This window comes from Coregonus clupeaformis, chromosome 14, assembly GCF_020615455.1.
Source record: "Coregonus clupeaformis isolate EN_2021a chromosome 14, ASM2061545v1, whole genome shotgun sequence".
Lineage (NCBI taxonomy): Eukaryota > Metazoa > Chordata > Actinopteri > Salmoniformes > Salmonidae > Coregonus > Coregonus clupeaformis.
The window spans coordinates 7,532,809-7,554,424 of NC_059205.1; positions in this window are offsets into that span (position 1 = coordinate 7,532,809).

Below are 21,616 nucleotides of genomic sequence, written 5' to 3' on the forward strand. Positions count from 1 at the left end.
TCGCCAGTCCAGCCCGGCCTGTTCCTGTTCCTCGCACCAAGCCAGTGGTGTGCGTCGCCAGTCCAGCCCGGCCTGTTCCTGTTCCTCGCACCAAGCCAGTGGTGCGCGTCGCCAGTCCGGCCCGGCCCGTTCCTGCCCCTCATACCAGGCCAGTGGTGCGCGTTCCTAGTCCGGTCCGGCCCGTGCCTGCTCCTCGCACCAGACCAGTGGTGCATTTGTCCAGTCCGGCACGGCCCGTGCCCGTTCCACCGGTGCCTGGTCCGGCACCGGTCTGCTGCTCCTCTCCGGAGCCAGAGTGGTCCACTCAACCGGTGCCTGATCCAGTTCCGGTCAGCTGTTCCACTCCGGAGCCAGAGCAGTCCGCTCCACCGGTGCCTGATCCAGCTCCGGTCAGCGGCTCCACTCCGGAGCCAGAGCAGTCCGCTCCACCGGTGCCTGATATAGCTCCGGTCAGTGGCTCCACTCCGGAGCCAGAGCAGTCCGCTCCACCGGTGCCCGATCCAGCTCCGGTCAGCGGCTCCACTCCGGAGCCAGAGCAGTCCGTTCCACCGGTGCCAAGTCCAGCTCCGGTCAGCGGCTCCAGTCCAGACCATGACGTCAGCCCCTCTCCAGGTTCGGGGTCTCCCACACCAGGGTCCAGACAGGGCCTGGAGTATCGTGGGAGGAAGGAGATGGGAAGCAGCGCGCCGAGGTCCAGACCAGACCAGGGGCGCAACAGGGAGGCGGAGAGGGTGTGGTTGTCACGCCCGGAGCCGGATCCGCCTCCGAGGCGGAATGCCCACCCAGGCCCCTACCCTGGTATGTGAAGGTTGTGCGGTCGGAGCCCGCACCTTTGGGGGGGGTACTGTCACGCCCTGACTCAGGGGACTCGTATATGTTGAGTCAGGGTGTGTACAGTGAGGGAAAAAGTATTTAATCCCCTGCTGATTTTGTACATTTGCCCACTGACAAAGAAATGATCAGTCTATAATTTTAATGGTAGGTTTATGTGAACAGTGAGAGACAGAATAACAACAAAAAAATCCAGAAAAACGCATGTCAAAAATGTTATAAATTGATTTGCATTTTAATGAGGGAAATAAGTATTTGACCCCTCTGCAAATCATGACGTAGTACTTGGTGGCAAAATGCTTGTTGGCAATCACAGAGGTCAGACGTTTCTTGTAGTTGGCCACCAGGTTTGCACACATCTCAGGAGGGATTTTGTTCCACTCCTCTTTGCAGCTCTTCTCCAAGTCATTAAGGTTTCGAGGATGTCGTTTGGCAACTCGAACCTTCAGCTCCCTTTGGTAGTGTAATCAAAAACTCTCCACCCCAAATGACACCCTCATCCCTTTATAGTACACCGTCATTTGGCTAGGGCTCCCATTTGTGACACAGGGTTTCTGGGGCCTCTTCTTGTGTAGATATGGGCTAGAGTGGACAATGACACATTTCAAACCGTTCAGGGTGCAAAGGGTTGAAAAGTGAAAGTGAACACAATTATGTAGACATTTACAAAACCCAACATAGAGTTTGATGGAATCCAGAAAACGGGAGGATAAATAACCAGAGTGTTGACTTTGGGAAGAGGGAGAGCAGGTAGTTGTCTGTCGCAGGGGAAGAGGGAGAGCAGGTAGTTGTATGTCGCAGGGGAAGAGGGAGAGCAGGTAGTTGTCTGTCGCTGTGGAAGAGGGAGAGCAGGTAGTTGTCTGTCACAGGGGAAGAGGGAGAGCAGGTAGTTGTCTGTCACAGGGGAAGAGGGAGAGCAGGTAGTTGTCTGTCGCAGGGAAAATGAATGACAGATTTGAATGCTTGGAGGAGAAATGGGCTACGCTATGCTATCATGTGAGCGGTTACAATACATTGAGACCGTCTACAACGCCCGCGCTCATACACCCGGTCGACAAACACACACGCACCGGTTAGCACTTGATTTGTGAGATGAAGCTCCTGTCAAAAAGCATCCATGGGTCAAGTCCTGGGCAAGTCAACCTTGTTACAAAATTCCCTATGCTGCTCGTTCTTACACAGGGAAGAGACCTTCAACTAGGAGTTGATTTATCTAGGAGTTGATTTATCAAGGAGTTCATTTATCTTTTGAGCTCCGGTCATGAAGTACGACATACAACGACCTAATGTTAAAACCACTGGAATTAAATTACGTTTTCTACATTGCATTGGATTTGTGCAGCAGTGGGATTCGGATGGAGGGAGGTAACACTTTCATTATTTTGTAGTGCTGAGCGATTGACTGAAATGTCGGTTATGTTTTGGTTATTACACTGTTTCAATATTTGAATTCCATTTCTTTTTTTTCTTTCTGTCTTTGTTTTGCTCAATGCGCATATTGCACAGTTTCTCTAGAGATAAACCCGGTCAAGCCTAAACTGTGAAACTTTGTACAATTGGCTGAACATAGTGGTAAGTAGACCTAATGTACTTTTTTTCTCCAACCTGCCTAACTAGCGAAGTTGGCTAACATTATTCCCTTTTCATCATTGTTTTTAAGAGTGTTTAATCACAATTGCTGCTGACAGACATGATAAGGCTACATTGATTGATGGACCACGTCAAATTCGCTAGCTAGCTAACAACAGATCACGTCAATATGTGACTTGTTTCAGGAAACTAGTCGCACGTCACTACTTCACAGGAGAGGCATTTGAACGTAAACATCTTTTAAATATCAAAATGCGTTTTTTGGCAGAAATACATTCTGGAAAATGTGAACTTTCATGTGCCTTCATAATAAACTTGTATGCCATCTGTAAATACGGATACAATTGTTAAATTACGAGCGTAGTTGGTTTAGCCACGGAAAAAGACAGGAACTTTCCCGCTAGCCATGATTGGCTTAGATAATGGATGGGCTGGACATGCCAAGAGATGAGTTCAGATTGGTCTGCCATGGAGCACGCTTCTGTCTTTAACATGAGCTGCTCAGTATGTGTAGGTAATCCTTTCTAACGCAGCTTTTTTGAAAGATATCATGAAGATCTGGAAAAAACACCTGTCTCCGGATTACATTTTCAAAGTAAGGGCAACCATGGCATCCGTGACAGAGCGGGAGAAGCGTTCACCCATGTACAGTGGCTTGCGGAAGTATTCACCCCCCTTGGCATTTTTCCTATTTTGTTGCCTTAAAACCTGGAATTAAAATGGATTTTTTGGAGGTTTTTATAATTTGATTTACACAACATGATGCTGCCACCACCATGCTTCACCGTGGGGATGGTGTTCTCGGGGTGATGAGAGGTGTTGGGATTGCGCCAGACATAGCGTTTTCCTTAATGGCCAAAAAACTCAATTTTAGTCTCATCTGACCAGAGTACCTTCTTCCATATGTTTGGGGAGTCTCCCACATGCCTTTTGGCAAACACCAAACGTGTTTGCTTATTTTTTTCTCTAAGCAATGGCTTTTTTCTGTCCACTCTTCCGTAAAGCCCAGCTCTGTGGAGTGTACGACTTAAAGTGGTCCTATGGACAGATACTCCAATCTCCGCTGTGGAGCTTTGCAGCTCCTTCAGGGTTATCTTTGGTCTCTTTGTTGCCTCTCTGATTAATGCCCTCCTTGCCTCGTCCGTGAGTTTTGGTGGGTGGCCCTCTCTTGGCAGGTTTGTTGGGGTGTTATATTCTTTAAATTTTTTCATAATGGATTCAATAGTGCTCCGTGGGTGTTCAAAGTTTCGGATATTTTTTTATAACCCAACCCTGATCTGTACTTCTCCACAACTTTGTCCCTGACCTGTTTGGAGAGCTCCTTGGTCTTCATGGTGCCACTTGCTTCGTGGTGCCCCTTGCTTAGTGGTGTTGCTGACTCTGCGGCCTTTCAGAACAGGTGTATACATATACTGATATCATGTGACAGATCATGTGACACTTAGATTGCACACAGGTGGACTTAATTTAACAAATTATGTGACTTCTGAAGGTAATTGGTTGCACCAGATCTTATTTAGGGGCATCATAGCAAAGGGGGTGAATACATATGCATGCACCACTTTTCCGTTTATCATTTTTTTGAATTTTTTGAAACAAGTTATTTTTTTCATTTCACTTCACCAATTTGGACTATTTTGTGTATGTCCATTACATGAAATCCAAATAAAAATCCATTTAAATTACAGGTTGTAATGCAACAAAATAGAAAAAACGCCAAGGGGGATGAATACTTTTGCAAGGCACTGTATATGGGTAAGAGAGTCTAACTAGATACATTTTCAGATATTATCCATTTCTAATTTTGTCAGAAAGTCATTTTCATTGCAAGTTAAAGCGTACTATTAGCTAGCTCGCCAACGTTTGCTGGCTGGCTCGCTAGCAAACATTACTTTTATGATCTATGTAGTAATGTTATTTGTTTCTCAGAGCTATTTGCATTGCTATTTATAGTCTAATGTTAGCTATCTAGCTAACATTGAACCTAGTTGGTTAGCTTCAACTACCTGTAGATTCATGCAGGATAGTAACGTTATGAGTTGGGATTATGGTTAATTGTTTAGCTAGTTAGCTACATGTCTAAACAAAAGACTCCACTATGCAAGTAACCATTTCGCTGTACCGTTTACACCTTCTGTATCCTGTGCATGTGACAAATAAACATTGATTTTATTTGATATAGTGTGTTTTTACCAGAGACGGTAATGTGAAGAACAACATGACCTGCACCAAAGTCAAGTTCTAAAATTCTCAGGTAGAATGCCCTGCTTTTATTTCATCACACTCACAACCATAAGCAATTTTCTGTAATTAGCTATTAGCACTATTTTAAATGTAAGACCAAATCGAGCAGGTTGACAAGCTACATTTCAGGGGATAAACTAGATAGTGATATGTTTGATTTGCTTGCCATCTATGGTGGTGATGACAGTAATCCAAACTGACAACTTTACCAGGATGAGGACTTGCTGATGTCAAGCTCTTTCCAAAGACTAATCTCTGATGAAGCTAAATGACACATGTTGTTTGCTTAGCTAGCTAGCGACATGCCAAATGGATAGGCTACCCTCACGTATCTGAAAATACATGATCAATTGATGTTTACTGATCATGAATAGCATGCAGTTACTTTGCTATATAACTCTGATAGAGCTAAATGTGGAATAATCAGAAATGTGAGGTTCTGACTATGCTCTTCAATAGGTCTTTATATTAAAACCAAATGGTTATTTAACAATCCTTTAAACGACATGTAGTTGTCAACGGTTTTAGCGGAGCTGGGGTCTCCTTGCCCCCCCAGCAGCTAAATCGAACGCTCTGCATCTTATTGTGTTGTTTTATGAATAAATATAGAGATGAGATGATGACTTGGAATGAAATAATAGATATAGCCATTAAATTCAATAACTGAAATAAAGTAAAATCATATGAATAAATGATGGTTAATAAGTGATAAGCAGTAATAGGCAGTCACTACCATCATGGGACTTTTATTAATAGTTGTATTCCGTGTTGTTACAGCATTCAACCCACAATGCAAAGTGCATTTAGTGTAAAAAAAAAAAATATCGAACCCGAAATCAAAAAACGTGATTTTTTTTTTTTTAATCAAACCAAAATGTCAACAAAAAGCACGAATCGCTCAGCAATATTATTTTGTGGATATACAGTGTCTGAAAAGTAAAGTATTTAACTATTTGTCCAAAGCTCTGCTATATTTTTCATACAGGATGAGTCAGCATTCATGTAAACAAGACAATAATCACCTTCCACGTTATTTCAACCAAAAACTGATTTCATTTCCAAAAAGTCATGAACGTAAGGGCATTTAGTATTTTTTTCACCAAACTTTTAACCTAAATCGATTGACATGGTGACATTTTTTGGTTGATTTCACGTTGCTTTCACGTTAGTTGCAACTCAACCAAATGTACAGTTGAAGTCGGAAGTTTACATACACTTAGGTTGGAGTCATTAAAACTTGTTTTTCAACCACAAGTCGGTTAGGACATCTACTTTGTGCATGACAAGTAATTTTTCCAACAATTGTTTACAGACCGATTATTTCACTTATAATTCACTGTATCACAATTCCAGTGGGTTAGAAGTTTACATACACTAAGTTCACTGTGCCTTTAAACAGCTTGGAAAATTCCAGAAAATTTTGTCATGGCTTTAGAAGCTTCTGATAGGCAAATGTACATAATTTGAGTCAATTCGAGGTGTACCTGTGGATGTATGTCAAGGCCTACCTTCAAACTCAGTGCCTCTTTGCTTGACATCATAGAAAATCAAAAGAAATCAGCCAAGACCTCAGAAAAAGTATTGTAGACCTCCACAAGTCTGGTTCATCCTTGGGAGCAATTTCCAAACGCCTGAAGGTACCACGTTCATCTGTACAAACAATAGTATGCAAGTATAAACAACATGGGACCACGCAGCCGTCATACCGCTCAGGAAAGAGACGCTTAACAGACTGACTACACTACAGGAAAGAGATCGCCATAAAAAAGCCAGACTACGGTTTGCAACTGCACATGGGGACAAAGGTTGTACTTTTTGGAGAAATGTCCTCTGGTCTGATGAAACCAAAATAGAACTGTTTGCCCATAATGACCATCGTTATGTTTGGAGGAAAAAGGGGGTACTTGCAAGCCGAACAACACCATCCCAACCGTGATGCTGTGGGACTGGTGCACTTCACCACCCCCACAGATAGATGGCATCATGAGGAAGGAATATTATGTGGTAATATTGAAGCAACATCTCAAGACATCAGTCAGGAAGTTAAAGCTTGGTTGCAAATGGGTCTTCCAAATGGACAACGACCCCAAGCATACTTCCAAAGTTGTGGCAAAATGGCTTAAGGACAACAAAGTCAAGGTATTGGAGTGGCCATCTCAAAGCCCTGACCTCAATCATATAGAAAATTGGTGGGCATAACTGAAAAAGTGTGTGCGAGCAAGGAGGCCTAGAAACCTGACTCAGTTACACCAGCTCTGTCAGGAGGAATTCACCCAATTTATTGTGGGAAGCTTGTGGAAGGCTACCCGACACGTTTGACCCAAGTTAAACAATTTAAAGGCAATGCTACCAAATACTAATAAAAGTTGAAATAAATCATTCTCTCTACTAATATTCACATTCTTAAAATAAAGTGGTGATCCTAACTGACCTAAGACAGGGAATGTTTACCAGGATTAAATGTCAGGAATTGTGAAAAACTGAGATAAATTTATTTTGTTAAAATTTATGCAAACTTCCGACTTCAACTGTAAATCAAAACTATTGGGCATGAATTTGGCTGCCATGACATTGTCACTTCTCTAACTGAAATATCAATTAGTCTTGGTACTCCAGCATGGCGGAGTTACCAATGTACGTGTCATTGGATGGGGAGGTTGGATGGGGAGCGTCGCTGAACAGCTATTTTCAGGTCTTACCAGAGATGTTAGATCGGATTCAAGTCCGGGCTCTGGCTGGGCCACTCAAGGACATTCAGAGACTTGTCCTGAAGCCACTCCTGCATTGTCTTGGCTGTGTGCTTAGAGTCGTTGTCGTTGGAAGGTGAACCTTCGCTCCAGTCTGAGGTCCAGAGAAGGTTTTGGAGCAGGTTTTCATCAAGGATCTCTCTGTACATTGCTCCGTTCATCTTTCCCTCAATCCAGACTATTCTCCCGGTCCCTGCCGCTGAAAAACATCCCCACAGTATGATGCTGCCACCACCATGCTTAACTTTAGGGATGGTCCCAGGTTTTCCCCAGTCGTGACAGTTGGCATTCAGGCCAAAAAGTTCAATGTTGGTTTCATCAGACCAGAGAATCTTGTTTCTCATGGTCTGAGAGTCCTTTAGGTGCCTTTTGGCAAACTCCAAGCGGGCTGTCATCTGCCTTTTACTAAGGTGTGGCTTCCGTCTGGCCACTCTACCATAAAAGCCTGATTGGGGGAGTGCTGCAGAGATGGTTGTCCTTCTGGAAGGTTCTCCCATCTCCACAAAGGAACTCTGGAGCTCTATCAGAGTGACCATCAGGTTCTTGGTCACCAGCCTGACCAAGGCCCTTCTCCCCCGATTGCTCAGTATGACCGGGCGGCCAGTCCTAGGAAGAGTTGGTGGTACCAAACTTCTTCCATTTAAGAATGATGGAGGCCACTGTTTTCTTGGGGACCTTCAATGCTGCAGACATTTTTTGGTACCCTTACCCAGATCTGTGCATCGACACAATCCTCTCGGAGCTCTACGGACAATTCCTTCGTCCTCATGGCTTGGTTTTTGCTCTGACATGCACTGTCAACTGTGGGACCTTATATAGACAGGTGTGTGCCTTTCCCAATCATGTCCAATCAATTGAACTTACCACAGGTGGACTCCAATCAAGTTGTAAAAACATCTCAAGGATGATCAATGGAAACAGGATGCACTTGAGCTCAATTTCGAATCTTATAGGAAAGGGTCTGAATAATTATGTTAATAAGTTATTTTTTCTATTTTTCTTAATTTTTTCTAAATATGCAAACATTAAAAAAAAATTTTTTTCGCTTTCTCATTATGTGGTATTGTGTAATTGTGTGTAGACTGATGAGGAAAATGAGGCTGTAACGTAACAAAATATGAAAAAGGGATCTGAATACTTTCTGAATGCGCCGTATATATAAGATACAGTGTTCACAAATATGGACACTCACTCTCAGCAAACCACCTGTATGTCAAATGCAACTGAGTGTTTCCAGAAGATATTACAATGAACGAGTCATTTAACATGCAGCCTTGGATGGCGCCGTCTATCCACGGGGTATTATTACACAGAATGCACTGTGGGAAAAATGAAATGGAAAGAAAAGTTAACACGGTTGACAGTCTGCTGTTGACTGTTCTTCCTTGCACTACCCAACTTCAAATTTCAAAAAGAAAGGCAGCCGAGAATGGCATTTGCCATATTGGCATCGCCATAGCAGCTGGCTGGTGGTTACTTAATTGGACAACTTAGTTGAACCCTATCTGTAACTGATTTACTCCCCAAAGAGGCTGCCTAAATGAAGGCAGCATTCAGTCACGCTTGCACTGCTGGAGACCCTGGTTTTGTCAAACATCAACATTGTCCCTGCGCTGCAAAAAATTTATTAAAAATGTTTTACCAGCATTACGTTGACAGTTTAGTAGACGGTCTCATCCAGAGCGACTTACAGTTAGTGAGTGCATACATTTTTCATACTGGCCCCCCCTGTGGGAATCGAACCCACAACCCTGGCATTGCAAGCACCATGCTCTACCAACTGAGCTACAGGAGGCCACCAGCCTGTTGTTTTGTTAAAGGACCAGCTTCTGAATTAGCCCTCTAGAGTCTAAGCCCTGTCTAAGCTAACATATGGAATCGTTTAAAGATGGTCATACCAAGGATCATTTAGGTATTTGATTTAGAATTTTAACACCCCATAGGGTCTCAAAACAATATGTAAAGAAATTATTGGATGAAACATTGAATTTGGCATTACTGCTATTAGCCAATAGAAAGCATTGGATAACAGATTAACTACATGGAACAATAGATAGTCCCCCCAAACAAAATCTGAAGTGTCTCTCCTATATCTGAGTGTCTCTCCTATATCAGGAAACATTGTTTTATTTTTACATGTATTTATCCCCTTATTTTAGTCAGTAAATTATCTCCACATACAGTATAGTGTATATAGTATACAGTATATAGTCTCTGTATACTTCCATTTATTTTTTTAACTGGTACCGGAGACCTTCAGACGAGTCTATATCTTGAGTTAAGAGTTTGCATCTTGGAGCAAAACGGAGAAACACCATCGTGTTCGTGAGAGTCTCATCTTTTAAGAGAGTATTTAGTTTGTTAGTTTTCATAGGCCAAACAGTTTGGACGCCACAGACGTTTTTTGTTGTTGTGAGAAGACCAATTTTCAGGTTTGTCTCATGGTCTGACAAACACCGCTGTAGCTCTGCCACCTTTCACCGCAGATGCGGAAGGGGTCGACATCTGCAGATGCAGTGGATTGAGACACAGCCCATACAAAAAAAAAAAAAAAGAAAGATGGATTTTGATATCTATGTTGTATTATGTTAATTAGATTTATGCGGTGCCCTGGAAATTGTAGGCTAAGGGTTAACTTACAGTCTATGGATACTATGTGATTAGAAAGGTTCAAATTGCATCACAGCATAATATATGGCACATGGAAACCAAAAGAGGGTTGTCTACGGAGATAGATGGGCTGAGAGAAGCTGAGGGTTGGGATTAAAAGCTCATGATCTGTAATAGTGACGACTGAGAAATGTGCCATGTATGGATGCCTTCAGAAAGTATTCATACCCCTTGACTTATTCCACATTTTGTTGTGTTACAGCCTGAAGTTCAAAATTGATTAAATATATATATTTTCTCACCCATCTACACACAATAACCCACAATGACAAAGTGAAAACGGAAATATCTCATTTAAATACTGTGAGTATTCAAACGCCTTTGCTATGACACTCCAAATTGAGCTCAGGTGCATACAATTCCTTAAGATCATCCTTGAGATGTTGCTACAACTTGATTGGAGTCCACCTGTGGACAATTCAATTGTTTGGACATGATTTAGAAAGAAACTGTCATGTGAATTTCTATCTCTAATTCAACCTAAGCTGGAATCATTACCAGAGGTTGTAAAGCTCTGGTTTTAATCATCAATGATTCAAGGTCCACAATCCACAAGTAATTATCGGTATATTTATTCATGGAGAGCTCTGACCAAAAACACAAACATACTGTTTTTATACCCCTTGACAAACAAAGGCATTATGCTCCTCCCACCTTTAGGTGGCTTTCTTAAAACAGTTCCTGCCTTCCCCCTTGAATGGTTAGTACCGCCCCCTCTGTTAGTGGGTTGACACTACATGATAATTCTAACATTTATACTGTGTTTGGGGTGAAATTCTTTAGTCATTATTCTTAAAATCCAAATTAATCTAACAATCCACCCCTTTGACTAAATATTCCCACATTCAGGATAAATGTATTTTACAAGCATGATTAATCTCAGAGATCACATCAGAACTAATAAACATTTCATCCAATTGCGGTCTTTCAGGGTCCAAATCCTCGTCATCCACCAAGCCTGGAGGATCGTTTTTCACATTCCCCTGGTCAGAGTCCGGAGTCAGTCCATCTCTCATCATTGTTTAGATACTGCATTTCACCAACGCCTGACTCACCAATCCTCGGACACAGGGAACAAGACAACAACCACATAATACAAGAATACCCATACAAACACTGATCGCTCCTAAGATGGTGGCTGCTAAGGTTTTCCATTTACCAAATATTTCATCAAACCATCTATCCACAATGTACTAACTTCTGAGTTCAGTTCATCCTTCACTTAGTGCAGTTAATTCTGTAAGAGCTCTGGTGACTGTCCCATGCAGTGTGGTGTTGTTAGGGATAAATATGCAATAATGGCTTATCTTTCTATAGACACCGGCCCTTTCTGCCTGATCTAGAACCAACCTCTACTAAGTTATGAGCGGGATGGCGGATAATCGCTCAGAGATCCCCTTTACTGCATCTCTAGTCTGGTCAATAAATCGTTGTTGGTTGTAATAGATATAATTTATCCAATCCATATTTTTGTTTGTCACCCACCAGAAAAATGTTGTAGTAAAACTCTCCCATATTTGATTTATAGCTTTGTATTCGTCTGGAACACCCCTGGGGATGCCTATACCATCTATCCAAATTGGGCTATTTCCTTCCTGACTTATTTCTTTTTCTCCTAATTATTCTTCCTGTCACTGGTCTTTGATGACCAATTCTTACAGGTTGGACCAACAATACTGGTGCACAAGTACCCACCCATCCCTCTGGTAATGTCTGTCGAATGCTCCCTTTGTTAGTGCATGCCCACCACACATCAGTCAGAGGGATGGTTAGGCTCCTAATTTTTTTTCCCTCCCTTCCTTATCTAAATCAGTCACATTAATTATCTCCTTACAGCCATCAAAATCACCCAAGTTACGGGTGCCATTTCTATGTCTGTAACACTGTTATTCGCCAGGAGTTAAAGTGAATCTAGGTGGGCTGGCCCAGTATGTCAATTTTGCCAGCCCAATCCCTGTGCAATTTGGCTCTTTTTGATTGGACCCCAGGTCTAATACACAGGGAAACATTGCCTTTGGCATTGGGGCGGTCAACATTGTTGGTCGCCCAATGGAGCATGCATAACAATTGGTCTCCCCCAAGGCCCTAGCGGTGTATTTCATCCACTTTAACCAGAGATTCTCATCAGGGACCCCCTCCACTTCCCCATTGTTCCATTCTTGGAGGAGAAAATCTTTCATAGTGGACGGGTTAGTTGAATTGACTCTGTCATCCCTTGACTGATTTACTCGGTCTATTGCTGTTAGTGGATTAATGACAGTACCTGCTCCCTCTATATCTTTTGACTCCATCAAATATAATCTTAGACAAGTATCCCGTCCGTATACGTCCGCGCAAGCCCAGTAAGTTCTTTTCATGTCCTCTTTAGTGACTTTTACTATTGTTACTACCATTTCCGTGGGGATGTCGTTATACCTTCTTATCCTCCATCTGGACGTCCAGCCCCCCCGTCTCATATCTCCGTCCCCCAGTATGTCTAATTACCTGAGCCCAGGAACAATCTGCCGAGGGAGCTGAACATAAATACAACGGGATCTTATAATCCCATGCTGCTTGTTTATCCGCTCTGATAAGATCCCTAATCCTAATTTTGAATCTTACTCCCCACCCCTCTCTGACTCCTATTTTGTAGATCACTCGCCCTTGACGGTCAGTATGTCGGGTCGCTTCCCTTTTATTTCTTAATAATGGTAAGGCCATAGCGTAATTGGTGCGAGGTGGTGGTGGATCTTGACATACCACGACTATTGCCGAGACTATGATGCAGCTCAGGGTCACCCATATTCCCAAAAACCGCCAACCCTCTCCTGTCTTGAGTCCTTCTGCTCGGTACCACCCCATACTCACACCCTAGGAACACACTACAGTGATGATAGGTCTGGGTAGGAGATCTTCGTTGACAGAGGTGACCCCTGGACCCTGTGGCTCAGTTCCGCTCGTCAACTCTGCTTGTGCTAAGCGGTGCTTGTATGTGGTCTTACCTTCTTGCAGTGGGTAACATGGACCCAGGTTCCTCTCTCTGCTATTCTAATGGCCAAGGTGGTGACCAACATAACCTGATAGGGCCCTTCCCAACAGGCCTGCTTCCAGTTTTCCTTCTAGTGACTGGATGCTCACCAGTCACCTGGTTAGATAGTGGGTCACCTTCTCCTTTAGTTCACCTGTGGGGCACAAAACCTCTGACATACGGGTGTGGTTAATAAACTATCTTCACACATGTTCAGATTAATCTAACAATTTCTGACTGCATTCTCTTTTTAGACTGTATCTAAAAAAATGTTTTGTTTTTAAAGTATTTTGTCCTCTTCTTCGTATATTATTTAATACAATTAGCCTCTTCCCCCCTCTTGACACATAGTTCTGCTTATGTGTCAATTTTTTCCACCTTCCTAAACATTCCCTTAGGTTATTTATCAACCAATTGCCATGCCTTTCATTTTTTAGATTGTCTTTTGCTTCTTTATTGCTCCTCCCACTTCCTTTGTCTCTCTAAGTCTGTCTCTGCCTCTCCTTTTTCCCGCCAACCAGAGCCACAAATCATTCTCCTTGTCCTCAACTCAACCCTCACAGCTCTATCGCTACTTCCTTCCTATCATTACTGAATCAATGATAATACATTTACATTCTAGTCACCCAGCAGACGCTCCTATCCAGAGCAACCTAGTGAATACATTTTTATTATTTGTATCTTTATTTTTTTTTACTGGCCTCCCCCCGTGGGAATCGAACCCATAACCCTGGCGTTGCAAACACCATGCTCTATCAACTGAGCTCCATCCCTGCCGGCCATTTTCCCCCCTACCCTGGACGACGCTGGGCCAATTGTGCGCCGCCATGAGTCTCCCGGTCGCTGCCGGCTGCGACTGAGCCTGGATCCGAACCAGGATCTCTAGTGGCACAGTTAGCCCTGCGATGCAGTGCCTTAGACCACTGCGCCACTCAGGATAATAATAACTGCAATAACTATCAATAATAATTATAATAACTATTACGAATTATATTGTCCTTTTTCTGATGTTCTAATTGTAGTCTATTCCATCACTTTAGTTTAAAATATAAAGTTATTTATAACGAATCCAGAACCCACCACAGGCTGGCGCTATTCCCCCAGCACAACAGCCAATGCCACTTGCTTCCCTGTAACGAAAATAAATTATCGTTTTAAAATTTTCCAACTATTTGTATTTTCCCGCTAACCCATTTCAGTTCGCTATTCAATATCTTTAACAGTTTTCTCTGATTCGGCCCCAATCAATAAAACAAATGCTTGATATTGTTCATCAGCATACACTTAATGACATTCCTACCATTTGAACTATGTCCTGTCTCACCTCCTCCCCCTCTCCTGCTCCTTCCTACATTATGGGGGAGGCGCGGGAAACTTCCCTACAATCTTCCTTTTTAGGAAATAATGTCATTCGTACTTGTAACATATTTTCATAGACCTATCTCATGCAACTTTTAATACACGTTAAAAAAACTCTCTCTCTCCACCCATTCTCTATTGAATAAGTGCGTCTTCCTAGTTACCCCATAACCACGCCTCAAATCTTTTATTCAGCATTTAACCAACCAAATACTAAGTAGTATCCGGTTATCATTTATACCCGCCGTTGAATTCCCTCATACACACATATTTCACCTTATGCCATTCAAATGCCCAACACAACAGAATAGTTCCATGCAAACCTCTATTGGCTCTTCAAGTCGCTCCGGACCAGAGCGTCTGCCAAATGACCAAAAATGCAAATGTAATTATTCTCTACCTTCTCACCCATTACGTACGTCTACGTTTGAGTGCGAAAGTTCAGAACAATCACATCGTTGGACCTTATAGGTACCTTTCAAATAATCGCTTTGTGGTGTTTTTAGCCAAATCTTCCTCATAATCTGGGTTAGGGCCTGGGTGCTCATTACACCATAATGAACAGTGTAAGTCGTCTACTGTCATCTTGGTTGATCCAATAACTAACTCATTACTTAGGTCTATTAGTGATTTCGGTATGTCTGTAAGTCCCCCTCTTAGCAGATCCTGGCTATACCAATAGCATGGTTTTCCCTCCCCGCTCAATACCATATTATCCCTTACGACATATGCCTTCATACCCCTTAGCGTCGGCTTTACAGCTACGTTCAACTGAGTCATGGCATCCCTTCCTAGCAAATTGACTGGACACAGGCTTGATACAAGTACAGGTATGCATACCTCTCCCCCTGAATCTTCATGTTTTAAAGTCACAGGGGCCGATAATCGCTCTATAAATTGATGGCCCGAGGCCGAGCGTACCATGATTTTTTCCCCATTAATTCTAATTCCTTTGGGTATGTCGGCTACACAGATCGCTGTTCGACATGCCCCTGTGTCACACAAGAATTTAATATTTTTCCCCAATATTGTTAAGGTGAGGTATGGTTTCTGTTCTTGCTGCAGCGCCAATTCAATTGTTTCCAACTCAAACACTTCACACCCCATATCACTGGGTTCCTCTGAACCCTCTCCTTCACTATCTGTCTTACTATCTTCCCCTTGCTCTAGTCATGCCTCATCTTCCTCTTCCTCCTTACCGGAACTGGGTGGTGGGTGTTTGTAGGCCCTTTCTCTTTCCCCCCCCCCCGATTATTTTGCTTGCCTCTTCTTTTATTGCCGCAGCCGCGATAGTTATGACCTGTCTCGTTACAGTATTTACACGGGGCACAACATTCTCTTGCAAAGTGTCCTTCTTTGTCACAGTTAAAACACCTACTTCCTTTCCCATAGGGCAGGAAAGAGCGAGGCCTCCCTCCCCCCTCTTCTGTTTTCTTTACTGGCCTCTTTACTCTTTGCATCTCTAATAATTTTTTATTTTGTCCTTCCTCTCTTTTTCACGCCTCAAAACAACCATACCCTCGCTGTTTCTAGCCCCTCCGCTCGCTATTTTTTAACATTTGCTCCACAGTTGATATGCATTTGCGTAATCATATTTTCTAACTTTACAACATCGAGATGCCCAATAAATCCATACCTCTTCTCCCAAATGGATCCATAAAACATATTTCTTCGATCCCTCCCTAACATATATCTTTCATCTCCCGTTAATTCTCGGACTTGTTTAGAAGATGTCTTTCCCATGGTGGAACAATAAGAAATCCCTCCCCCCCTTTTTGTTTTTTAAATAATTCACTCCCAAATTATTTTCGTAGGAGCTAATCTCTTAGTGCGCCTCTTGCTTTTGTAATTAACCCTTTAAAATTATTTAACCCCTAACCCAGAGTTTCTATTTAAAACTCCGGTTTCATGAAAAGAGTAAGTTACCCAATTTTCCTCACGCGACTTATTTTTTTCTCCACCCCTGAAATAATGATCACGTCTCCCGATGGATTAAGTCTCACACATATACGACATTATACAATCATTTGCTAAACTTGTTTGCAAAGTTCTAGCAAATCCCCAGTCGTATATGCTACTCCCGACACATCCCTCTCACACGATGATAATTATTTCCCTGTTTATACTGTCATACTGCAATTCGTACAATGACAATATTAACTAGTTTACATTTGTGATTGCAATTCACTCCATGTCATTTCGGACTAGTTTATTTTTGTAATAGCTATTTACCTAGGATCAATTGCGGACCCTTCCTGTCGTAATAATTATTACCTTCTTTGAGATTTTGGTAACCTGTCTGCCCTTCACAAGAATTCCTATTCTTATACAAGTTCAAATCATTTCACCAAAATCCATGAATAAAATTACTGACCTTTTCCTTGTAGTTTGGATTCAAATAATTCTTCAAACTCGTTAACGTCTTTATCGTTCATAAAGAGTAATCACCGGCCTGTTTATAACCTTAACGTCGAAGGCCAGGACTATTCTCCACGGATGCAATCACCCGGCCGTGCACGGATTTCGGTGTCTTTAGAACGATAAAGATGTATTAAGATCCGTCTCGAAGGACCAATCTGTCATGTGAATTTCTATCTCTAATTCAACCTAAGCTTGAATCATTACCAGAGGTTGTAAAGCTCTGGTTTTAATCATCAATGATTCAAGGTCCACAATCCACAAGTAATTATTGGTATATTTATTTATGGAGAGCTCTGACCAAAAACACAAACATACTGTTTTTATACCCTTTGACAAACAAAGGCATTATGCTCCTCCCACCTTTAGGTGGCTTTCTTAAAACAGTTCCCGCCTTCCCCCTTGAATGGTTAGTACCGCCCCCTCTGTTAGTGGGTTGACACTACATGATAATTCTAACATTTATACTGTGTTTGGGGTGAAATTCTTTAGTCATTATTCTTAAAATCCAAATTAATCTAACAGAAACACACCTGTCTATATAAGGTCCCACAGTTGACAGTGCACGTCAGAGCAGAAACTATAAAATGGGAAAGGAACTGTCTGTAGATCACCAAGATAGAATTGTGTCACGCCCTGATTCAGAGGACGCTTATATGTTGAGTCAGGGTGTGTATATTCCTTGTTGGTATTTTCTATGTTGTATTTTCTATGTTTAGATCTAGTATGTCTAGATCTATGTTGGCCGGTGTGGTTCCCAATCAGAGGCAGCTGTCGCTCGTTGTCTCTGATTGGGGACCATACTTAGGCAGCCTATTGGCACTAGTGGGTTGTGGGGATCTTGTTCCGTGTTAAGGTGTGGTGTGGTGTGGTGTGGTGTGGTGTGGTGTGGTGTGGTGTGGTGTGGTGTGGTGTGGTGTGGTGTGGTGTGGTGTGTGTGGTGTGGTGTGGTGCCTTGGACTTCACGTTTCATTTCATTTCTTGTTTTGTCGGTTGTTTATTCATTAAAATAAACATGTACGCATATCACGCTGCGCCTTGGTCCGTCCCGTCGATGAACGATCGTGACAAATTGTGATGAGGCATATATCTGGGGAAGGGTATGAAACCATTTCTAGAGTGTTGAAACTTACCAAGAGCATAGTGGTCTCTAAAAAAATAAAATGGAACTACTCAGACTGTGCCTAGAGCTGCCCGTCTGACCTAACTGAGTAACCGGGCAAGAAGGACCTTGGTCAGGGAGGTGACCAAGAACCCAATTACCACTCTGACAGATCTACAGAGTTCCTTGGCTGAGATGGGAGAACCTGCCAGAAGGACAACAGCCTCTACAGCACTTCACCAATCTGAGCTTTATGGGAGAGTGGCCAGACGGGAAGCCACTCCTGAGGAAAAAGGCACATGACAGCCCACCTGGAGTTGGCAAAAAGGCACGTGAAAGACTCAGATCATAAGGCAAAAGAGGATGTGGTCTGATGAGACAGCGCTATGAATGCAAAGCGTTATGTCTGGATAAAACCAGGCACAGCTCATCACCTGTCTGACACCATCCCTACCGTGAAGCATGGTGGTGGCAGCATCATGCAATGGGGATGCTTTTCAGCGGCAGGGACTGGGAGACTGATAAGGATAGAGGGAACAATGAATGGAGCCAAATACAAGCAAATCCTTGATGAGAACCTGCTTCAGAGTGCAAACAACCTCAGACCGGGGTGAAGATTTACGTTCTAACAGGACAATGACCCCAAGCATACAGCCAAAGCAATGCTAGACTGGCTTCAGAACCAGAATGTGAAAGTCCTTGAGTGGCCAAGCCAATGGCCAGACTTGAATCCAATTGAAAATCTGTGGAAAGACTTGGAAGATTGCTGTCCACCGCCACTCCCCATCCAATTTAACAGAACTTGAGAAAATCTGCAAAGAAGAATGGAAGAAAATCCCCAAATCTAGATGTGCAAAGCTGATACCCCCCAAGACGACTCAAAGCTGTAATCGCCGCCAAAGGTGCTTCTACAAAGTATTGACTCAGGGGTGTGAATACTTATGTAAATGAGATACTTCTGTATTTCATTTTCACGTTGTCATTATGGGGTATTGTGTGTACAATGGGTGAGACAATAAATCAATTTTAATCCATTTTGAATTCAGGCTGTAACATAACAAAATGTGGAATAAGTCAAGGGGTATGAATGCTTTCTGAAGGCACTGTATGTAAAAATGACAATCATTGAATCTATGATTGAATTTGACTGTTGACATTCGAATTTAAGGATAGCACACGCACACGCACACGTTTTTTGTTTGTATTTTTTGGTGTTGAAATAGTTTTCTGTTGTCCTATCCTCTACCTTTCCCTGTTGGTCTTGTACTTCTGTGCTGCTTTTTGTTGTTGTTTATATATATATATAAAAAAACTCATCAGGGATTTAAGTTCAATTCTTAAATAATCAATGGGAATTGAAATGACCATTGAACAGACTCCAAAATCCCAGACTGTAGTTTAATAATGTACACACATTATACAGTGCATATTTAATGGGAGCAAATAAATGTTCTCAATTTCTCGAATTGAAAAATGTTTTGACATCATGGACCCGATGCTCATATTTAACAGAACATTTTCATAAGCGTGACAATCTGTGAGAAGAGATGCAAATTATATATATCAGACATTCTGCCATGACAGCTTTAAATACCTTAAACATCTACCTGTATCCACTGCCACCGCATCTCAGCCAATCTAGTAAATCTAAGTTTATGCAAATATCTCCTTTCATATAACAGAATGGGAGTTCTCAGCTGTATAACAACACACTGTCATGTGTGGCAGCACATCTGGTTTCTGCTGACATCTGAAATTCAATGCATACAGATAGCCTGGGAGCCTTAGGGTGCATATCAGTTTGTATTCCAGGCTAGGGTACTGACCCCATATACTTAGAGAGTTGGGGCCAACTTTGAGATGTTGACGACATCTCAAACTTTAAGATGTTGTCATGAAGACAATTTGGAATCTTGTACATTGTGTTGTTTAAAGTTCACAAGCTTCTGTGAACTGATATTGGTCAATATTGCCCACGGGTAGCTAACATGGCTGCCATGTAATTGCATCATAATGCAGAAACCTCAACGTCCTAACTCTAAATACACTGAGTGTACAACACATTAGAAACACCTTCCTAATATTGAGTTGCACTCCTTTTGCCCTCAGAACAGCCTCAGTTCGTCGGGGCATGGACTCTATAAGGTGTCGAAAGCATTCCATAGGAATGCTGGCCCATGTTGACTCCAATGCTTCCCACAGTTGTGTCAAGTTGGCTGGATGTCCTTTGGGTGGTGGACCATTCTTGGTACACACGGGGAAACTGTTGAGCATGAAAAACCCAGCAGCGTTGCAGTTCTTGACACACTCAAACTGGTGCATCCCGTTCAAAGGCACTTAAATATTTCGTCTTGCCCATTCACCCTCAATGGCACACATACACAATCCATGTCTCAAGGATGAAAAATCCTTCTTTAACCTGTCTCCTCTCCTTCATCTACACTGATTGAAGTGGATTTAACAAGTGACATCAATAATAGATCAAAGCTTCACCTGGATTCACCTGGTCAGTCTGTGTCATGGAAAAAGGGTTTTGCGGAGCAGGGGGTCTCCTTACCCCCCCGGCAGCCAAATTCGAACGCTCTGCACCTTATAGTGACATTTGATTGATAACGACCCATGGAGATGAGATGATGACTTGGAATTAAATAATAGTTATTTAATTAAACAAATGTAATATACCCAACAACTGAAATAAAGTCAAATGAATAAATGATGGTTAATAAGTGATAAGCAGTACTGGGCAGTCACTACCACCATGGGATTTTTATTAATAGTTGTATTCCGTGTTGTTACAGCATTCAACCCACAATGCATAGTGCATTTAATGTAAAAAAAAAAAAAAGATATTGAAACCGAAATCAAAAACCATGATTAATTTTTAACAATGAAACCAAAACTGAATCGACCTCAAAAAGCTCAGCACTACTATTTCGTGTCTGAAAAGTAGTGACCAAGAGTATGTGGACAACTGTTCATCGAACATTGCGTTCCAAAATCATGGAGTTTGTCCCCCCTTTGCTGCTATAACAGCCTCCACTCTTCTGGGAAGGCTTTCAACTAGATGTTGGAGTGAGGTCGGGCGCTGATGTTGGGCGATTAGGCCTGATTCGCAGTCGGCGTTCCAGTTAATCTCAAAGTGTTCGATGGGGTTGAGGTGAGGGCTCTGTGCAGGCCAGTCAAGTTCTTCCACACTGTTTTCGACAAACCATTTCTGTATGGACCTCGCTTTGTGCACGGGGGCATTGTCACGCTGAAACAGGAAAGCGCCTTCACCAAACTGTTGCCACAAAGTTGGAAGCACAGAATCGTCTAGAATGTCATTGTATAACGTTCACCTCTTGTCAGGTGAACGTTGAAGGAGGAGGTCGTCGGGTAAGCTTGGCGTCGGGTAAGCTTGGCTTTATACATAGCTTGGGCTTTGTCGAGTAAGGCTTAAACTTTGTATTTAGATTGTAGTTAGGTATTGTAGGTAGTTATCGTGGGTTGTTGTATGTAATTATTGTAGGTTAGTATTGTATTCGGCTGTGCCCGGTGTAGCACGAAGCTAGCTAGCTAACCCACCACCTGGACTAGCTGGCGAGTAGCTATTAGCAACGGTATAGTTGTTTCACGCCTGAGAATGCCTGTAATTACGCCAGCTGGCTG